The sequence below is a fragment of the Malaya genurostris genome, chromosome 3, assembly GCF_030247185.1.
Source record: "Malaya genurostris strain Urasoe2022 chromosome 3, Malgen_1.1, whole genome shotgun sequence".
Taxonomy (NCBI): Eukaryota; Metazoa; Arthropoda; class Insecta; order Diptera; family Culicidae; genus Malaya; species Malaya genurostris.
The window spans coordinates 192,667,277-192,675,307 of record NC_080572.1 but is presented as its reverse complement, the minus strand read 5'-3'; the positions used below and the strand labels follow the sequence as shown (position 1 = coordinate 192,675,307).

Below are 8,031 nucleotides of genomic sequence, written 5' to 3'. Positions count from 1 at the left end.
CTAGAGATGGGCAATTCGTTCGCGAACGGTTCAAAAGAACTAGCCCCTAAGACCGTGGGCCCAAGGGCACTTGTCTCTACTACCTTTATTTTAAAAGCGTGCACAAACTTCAAATTTAAAATGCACAACACAAATTTAAATGGAAGTTCTGATGGTGTCGAGAAAACTGTGCTGACATTTAAAAAAATGTGACTTCTCCGTTATTTGCCCTTCAAAAGTGAACATTGACTCAATTTTAACTCCCAAATGACGTTTTTGAAATCGATTCTGTCATCTCCGAACTAAAAATTTATTATACTATTGAATAAAAAAAAGTCATCTCCGAGGAAATCTAGTGGTTAAAAAAAGTCATATATACAGACATTCTCCGTTCATGTTGGGCTGTTACAAGTTGAATACAATACTAGAGGATCTTTGGGCTACGATCAATAATCAGGAATTTTAGCAGAAATTCTATGCCATTCTCATGAGCACTTCTGGCATTATGCTTAACCAGTAGAGGCACATGTGTATTGCAAGTTTGCCTGTCAAATTGCAAGGGACAACGTAACTTGAAAGCTCAATAATAAATCAATTACTTTATTATTTCTTCTAGCGAACAGTCACTGTCTCCCTCTATTAATTCTGTTGAAATCAATGCAAAATGTCAGTTCCGATTTCAATATAAGAGAAAACGCATTGTTGATCATTTTCAAATATTTCATTTCATTTTATTTTATCTCAAACAATATCGTTTAACTGTTTTGTTTTCGCTTTACTGAACAAGACATTATTTATTTTTTGTTATTCAAAAAAATATAGAAATCAATGTTGAATTCCCACAGTCCTGTTTAACCTTGTGGATTGATGATTGCAGTAACTTTCATGCCTTATAGGTAAGATGTCAGTTAAAAGCCAAGTTATACAATGGTATCATTCTAAATCAACAATCCTAAATTTCATTGAAAAAATAAAGAAAAAATTAACATCATTGGTTAAAAAACTGGCGAGAGGCAAACATGAGCAAATATGGTCTGAATCGATTGGCAAACAACATTCTCCATTTAGCACACTCTTCTTCGCAAAAAATAGGTTTTGAGGGAACTGTACGGGTGATAAAGAGAAAATCAAATATTGACTGGTCTGGACAGTCGGAAAGTGCCATATTCCGCTATTACACAGCCAATTGGATAGAACAGGTTGAATAATTTATTTCGATTTTAGAGTCCTCCTTAAGTTGTAAAGAGATTTGCATAATTGTGCAGCTTTATTTTAACATTTTACCTTATCGCCCAAAAATTGATTCCCACCATGAGAGAGAAAGCAAATACATTCTTTTTGTGGAATTTGACCTTTCTGTTTCAACAGACTTCACAGTTGATTCATAGCGTACAGAATCATTGCATGGCTAGAACATTTTGCAACTGGTTTGTAAGACCCAATGCCCTATGCACTGATCCGCCAACCCTTTGAGAATGAAATGACAGCATAATTGATGTTATTTTTCTACTAATAAATCGAAATATACTTACTACATTTGCACGGCTATTGGAATTAAATAGTTTTCCAGATTCGCGAAGCTAAAAAACATAATAATTGAGACAAAAACCTATCAATGTAACTAATTGTAATTGTACTTGAGCATGACTCTGTGAAATTGACGCAGATAGTTCAGGAAAACAAATTATGAAAACTTTTTGCTGCGAATGTGCTCATCATTCTATCACTACAACTAGTGCAAACTTAGAATACCAACCGTGCAGAAACTGGTTCTGCTTTTTCCTTTTTCCAACATCCATCTAACATTGAAGTGAGCATCACATTCAGCCGTATGTCACTTTCATGGTCATCCCAGCTGGTTTAGATAGTAGGAACTGTTTGTCTAATGAATGGTACTAGCTTAAACTAATGGCGCTGATGAACTTTACCGTAGACAAACCGGCCGGTAGATCAAAAAGGCCGGCCAACGAGTGACTGTAATGTGAGAAGTCGGTGCTGCCGGGTAGAGGCGTTCACAGTCGGCCGCAATCGTCATTGCATGCGCTTGGGGTTTGCGAAGTTGACGCCGATCTGACTTCGGCTACCGGTAGAATGATCGAGTTTTGTTAAAAAGCGGATTCTGAAAATAATTGAATTGTTTGTCATTGAATTATTTGTCGAAAATGTAGCGCAGGTGAATCGTTTTTTTAAAAACTTAAAATGTTTATATCCATTCAAATCGGCTTTTTATAGCCAAAAACAAAGATTTCAATATTAAACGATAGTGTTTCTATTGAGTTGCAATCAGTGCGGCTAGTGGGTGGAAAGCTTATTTGATATAAAGGGTGATTTTTTTAGAGATATTGGATTGGAAACTGAAGGAAAATTTGAAATATAATCGCATAACGAATAAAACTTCCTTTATACTTTTTAAATGGAATTACCTGCTACGAGTAAATAGGATTTGATTCATTGCAGTGACTTATTCTATTAATTATATCAAATCATTTTAACATCACCAAACAAAGGTCAACAGATTTCACGCGCGTCTTGATTGTTTATTATTTCCACTTTATTATTTACTGCGTTAATTAAAAATAAAAAAATAAATAAAAATGGTTAATTTCTTATATTGGTTGATCTGAGCAACCGACTACCGAGATCTATGTTCTCTTTGTTATTAACAGTGTAATATTAACGGATCTTCGTAACAGTTTATTTTTATCATTCAATTTATAATCGTGAAAGACAAGCAATAACATGGGAGAATAAAAACTACCAAATAAAACTTTTCTCAGAAGCGAACAAGAAATTGATAAGTTGAATAAAGTTGAATGAAGAGATAATATAGTAAAATATGGTAATCAGATGTGAAACGTTGAAAAATCCGATTACTGAAGGGAAAAAGACACTCCGGCAAGTGTCGCCATTTACGACATGCAAGCAGGAACCCAGTGAATCTATTCTTGGTTAAGTTTTTTTCCACCGGATTCCACACGGCATCTAGGCTCGTACTGCCCGAAGAAAGATAATAGGTACTATCAATCTCCTAGTGGACTCCAGCCCCTAGCTTCGTCACTGAACACAATTTTTCGATAAAAAAGTAGACCCCCCTTCGACTTTGTTAGCCCCCATTTATGATTTAGTTATAGACCAAACTGAACAAGTTTGACAATGATACAAGACACGATTTACACGTGGTCTGTGGAAAACAGTGTGAATCATAAACCAGAGAGAATTTTTAATTAGCATCACAACCTTCTCCAATCACTAGAAATATATTTTGGCAGTGTCTCTTCGATCGATCGTTCTTTATCTCTGATCTATCAAATCTAACCGTTGATGATCAGAAATCTCAATTCTGTAACGATAGAAGACTTAATATGCACTCGCTTTCGAAGAGCCCTAAATAGTTTAACAGAGAATTTTACCAATGGCCACAAAAAGATAATTGACTACTTTTACACATAAGTTTCGATCTTCTTTTCTTAAAGCAAACAAGAAACAAAAAAAAATGAAACTATCATCCTCTAATCGAGAAAAATAATATGATCTAACGTATTAGGAAAATTGCACTCAATCAATGCAAAGGTCGTATGATCCTATAGACTGCTATTGAATTCTATCCCGATCCGACTTCTGGTTCCGGAATTACAGGGTGATATGCACAAAAACAAATGGAAAAATTGTCATTCACTTTTCGAGCAGATGGCCAGAACCGATTTTCACAAACTTTAATTCAAACTAAAATATTGAATTTCATTTTCATCCGACTACCGGTTTCGGAATTTCATGATAATATGTGCAAATCTATGAGGAAATGGGCACTCAATTCTCTCGGAAATTCCTCAACCGATTTTCACAAACTAAGTTGCAAATGAAAGGTCTTGACATTCTTTAAAAAGTTCCCGATTAATAGATTCAGATCCGACTTCGGGTTTCGGTATTACAGCATGATAAGTGAAAAATTTTCGATTTCATATGTAATTTTTCACTAGCGATGGCGAAACGAGGCGGAGTTTTTTAAAACATCTACTGGTAAATTTCTTCCAGTTGACAGATCTTGTTAGTTGGTAGTTATGTAATCCTACTAGTGCCCGGTTTCCGCTTCCGGAAGTACCGATAATAGTGAAGAAAAGCTCAGCAAACGGAGCTCACTTCGATTTCTCAGCAACGGTTGAACCGATTTTCTCAATTCAGGATTGAAATAAAAGCTCTCATTGCTTAAAAAAATACTGTGAAATTTCATCCAGAACCGACTTTCGCTTCCGAAATTATAGGGCGATGCGTGTCGAAATTATCAAACCGCCATACAAAATGACAATGCAAAACCGGTAAGCATCTGTACGTGCTGGTACGGAAACACCACCGCCTTTGCTCCGTTCGCAGCGTGCTTTGTTCAATTTCGTACAGCGTGCAGGGTTGCCACATTTTAACCTACATTTTTCAGGAGAAAAATCTGTAAATCTGTGTCAGGGGATCAAAATTCTGATTTGATCGATTTTCACAAACTTAGGCCCAAATGAAAGTCTCATAGGTTACTGTTGAATTTCATACGCGTCCAACTTCTGGTTCGCGAACTATAGGGTAAAGTGTGTTTAATATTTCAAACCGTTATTTAGTCACTGAATATTTCTAATTTTAATTTAAAGTTTAAAAAAATTTTCTTGTCTAAATCTTCTAGTGATATTTTTGAAAATATAAATAATATGAAATAGGCATCATTACACCACTAGGTGGATAAAAGAAGATTTTTTACTTATGCGGATGAAATGTTAACATATTTTTCTGCTCGAGAATCGGCAGCAAATTCAACTATTTATTTATTTATTTATTTATTTATATTGTAATCAACAGACAAACTAAAGTCCTAATGATTATTTCTAAGAATACTAAAAAACTTCGCTTTTATTCTGCTACGAGGAAAATAGAAATCGAATCCCTTTGGCATTCTGAGGAGGTTGTTGTTGCGAAGAGCTCTAGAACGAACATCGATGTTGATTTGACAAAGTAGTGCAGGGCAATCAATATTGTTCGTCAAAATATCGGCCATTAGCATTGCACGGAACAGATCTCGACGTACTTGCAGAGTATCGAGTCCGATAAGCATCCCACGGCTTTCATAACTAGGCAGCTGGTGAGGGTTATTCCAGGGCAAACGACGAAGAACGAAACGAACGAATCTGCGCTGTATTGATTCAAGTCTAGTATGGAACTCTACTGACGACCAATATTCGAGTGTTGACCGTACAAGCGAGCAGTAGAGAGTTTTCAAACAGTATATATCTGTAAAGTGCTTAGCGGTTCTCATGACAAATCCTAGACAACGAGAAGCCTTTGCCACGATGTACGAAATATGCTGCTTGTAATCGTCGAGAAGAACCCCAAGATCTTTGACACAATTGACTCTATCAGTCACTGATCCTCGAAGACAATAATTGACACGAATAGGTGTTTTTTTTTCGTGTGAAGGTGATAATCGAGCATTTGCTGATATTTAGCGTCATTTTATGAATTTCACACCATTTGGAGAAAATTTCAAGCTCACTCTGAAGAAAATAGGCATCTTCAAGAGTCTTGATAATTTGGATTAACTTTAGGTCGCCCGCGAAAGATAATCGTGAACCTTTCAATGAATAGTTCACGTCGTTGAAATACAGTAGAAATATCAGTGGTTCGAGATGACTGCCTTGTGGAATACAAGAAAAAGCAAAAAAACTCCATGGAAACATTTTCATTGATCTTAACCGCCAGCCGTCGATTGCAAAGATACGATTGAATCCACCGAAGAATGTTGGAACCGAAGCCCAGTCTGTCCAATTTGGCAATTGTGATAGCGTGATTAATTTTATCAAAAGCAGCAGAGAGGTCCGTGTAGAAAACGTCCGTTTGATGACCTTTAGATTATAAACGTCGTGGAAGTTAGTAGGTTAGTGGCCGTTGAGCGGCATGAACCCGTGTTAAGTTTCTGCTTGCAGTGATTAAAATAGGCTCCAGAACGACAAGCTCAAACAATTTAGGAAACAGTTTGAAACCAAGACTTTTTTTGTTGTGCCAAAATCCCTGAATGACTTCCAAGACTTTGCTTTTATCCGTAAAAAAAATCAATAGCAGTCTCAAAAACTTCTATTCTTCTGTTCACATCTAAGTTTGGAACGATCAGTTCAACCATTACTAAGAAAATTGAGGGTACATAATTTCCTTTTTGTCCCTCTCATAAAGAAAGGCAGGGCTATTACTGTGAAAACCAGCTTTTGAACCAAAGTCCGTACGGTCCGAGTGTCAAATATCGTTCGACTCAGTTCGTCAAGTACGCAAAATGTTTGTGTGTGTAATGTGTATGTAAGGTTTTTTTTGCTCTAACTTCTCTCGGAGACGGCTGAACTGACTTTCATTAACTTAGTTTCGAATGAAAGGTCTTGCGGTCCCGTATAAAATTACTGGATTTCATCTGATCCGTTATCTGGTACCGGAATTACAGGGTGGTGAGTGTAAAAATTGCACCTTCAAATTACTTACACAGTTTTCTCACAGATGGAAAAATGGATTTGCTGAGGATTCAAATGAGTTTCAATCAATCGGCCTTGTCAGCTGACGGCCAAACGTACCCATTCCGGCTATCCCAGTCTCCGGCTTCTGAAACGAACTCACTTTTCTTAGCGATAGTTTGCCAATTTTTACAAATCTAGGTTAAAATAAAAGTTCTTATAATTTCACGTGCCAAACCAAAACAAACTAACCGCGACTAAACCGGTTGAACTTTGAATCAAATCAAGGTCTTATTATTCTATTGAATGAGATTGAATTTCATCCGGATCCGACTTCCAGAATAATGAAAGATAAAAATGTCTAACCTTCATATAGTTGATGTTCGGACCAAGAAAATTTCTCCGTAGCGTTTCGAATGAATACGCTCACAGCTGGAATATATTTATTTTAGTAATCAGAGTATTTGAGGTTATAATGTTACTCACAATTATAGTTTTCTTATAGTGGGTTATACTGCGAATCTCACTATGGCCAGACCGTTCGGTGTTTCTATAATGCAAATAAACTTAGCAGCTATGCATTAAGGTTATAGACAATTAGCTTACATCATGCACAAAAATAATTCATTTAATCGATTAGCGCTCGTGTTATCTGAATGCAACTTCTGTCTCCTATAAATCCTAATATAATAAAGAATTCATGTAAGTCTTAATCGTTGCACTTTAAATATATAACTTACTTTGAATTTCATATAATTCACACAATAATAAAGAATAAAGAAAGGATAATAATGTTTGTAACAATTCTATGCACTAAATATTTTAACACGCTTTCGAGGATTCTATCGTTTATCGAAGATGGCGGTTGTTTTATATACTCCAATTAAATATTTTTACTAGATATATTTGACGTTGACCTCACCGTAGTGGTAGTGAATCGGGAATTGTCCAGTGAGCAAACGGTTCTAACAGCTGACGACACAAAAAAGTACAAAATTTTCCAATCAGATTGAATGAAATGAATTCAGCCATGAAAACCTACTGCAACTGTAACAGTCTCCCGATTTCGGTTCCAGAAACAGTTATCCGATATGTCCAATATGAAACTTGCATAAATTTCTCGTAAAACGCAAGAGTATGAGTAATGTCAACAATGTGTGCGTAAAAACAAATTTCTGCGCTTGTTTGCTTGATTTTAATCAATAAATCTTCCATATGGTTGAAACATGAACCAATCAGTTAATTCTGCTTAAAAATTGCAATTCTAGAGAAGCGAAAATCTTAGTCCAAAACTCTACGTACCTGCTACAAGTAAACTCGCAAAATAGGAACCTTTAATTTATCACGCGAAAGACAATGGATGTGGAATGTTGTCGTAAAACTATTCATTTTCCGGAAAACTGCTTTTGTAAAAGAAAATGTTTAGTTTTTTTATTTTGTATTAGATACAAGTGCCTTGAAGCAATGTTGTTAATTTTTTTATTAGAGAATTTAAATCTACATTCATAAAATGTAAGCAATTTTCCATCAAACATTGATGAAAAATTGATTAAAACTGATATTTCATCCAAGAATTGGGAATAAA

The 8,031-nt window shown here is 35.7% G+C and overlaps 1 long non-coding RNA gene across 1 annotated transcript; it reads right to left on the bottom strand.

The window, feature by feature from the left end:
* Positions 1-747: 747 nt before the first annotated feature.
* On the bottom strand, positions 748-7,309 carry LOC131436295 (uncharacterized). Its single transcript, XR_009230606.1, has 7 exons — positions 7,187-7,309; positions 7,053-7,127; positions 6,933-6,996; positions 6,813-6,878; positions 1,617-2,098; positions 1,512-1,559; positions 748-931 (listed from the first exon to the last, which is right to left on the bottom strand). It is a non-coding gene; the product is annotated as an uncharacterized LOC131436295 (long non-coding RNA).
* Between the last annotated feature and the right edge of the window lie 722 nt (positions 7,310-8,031).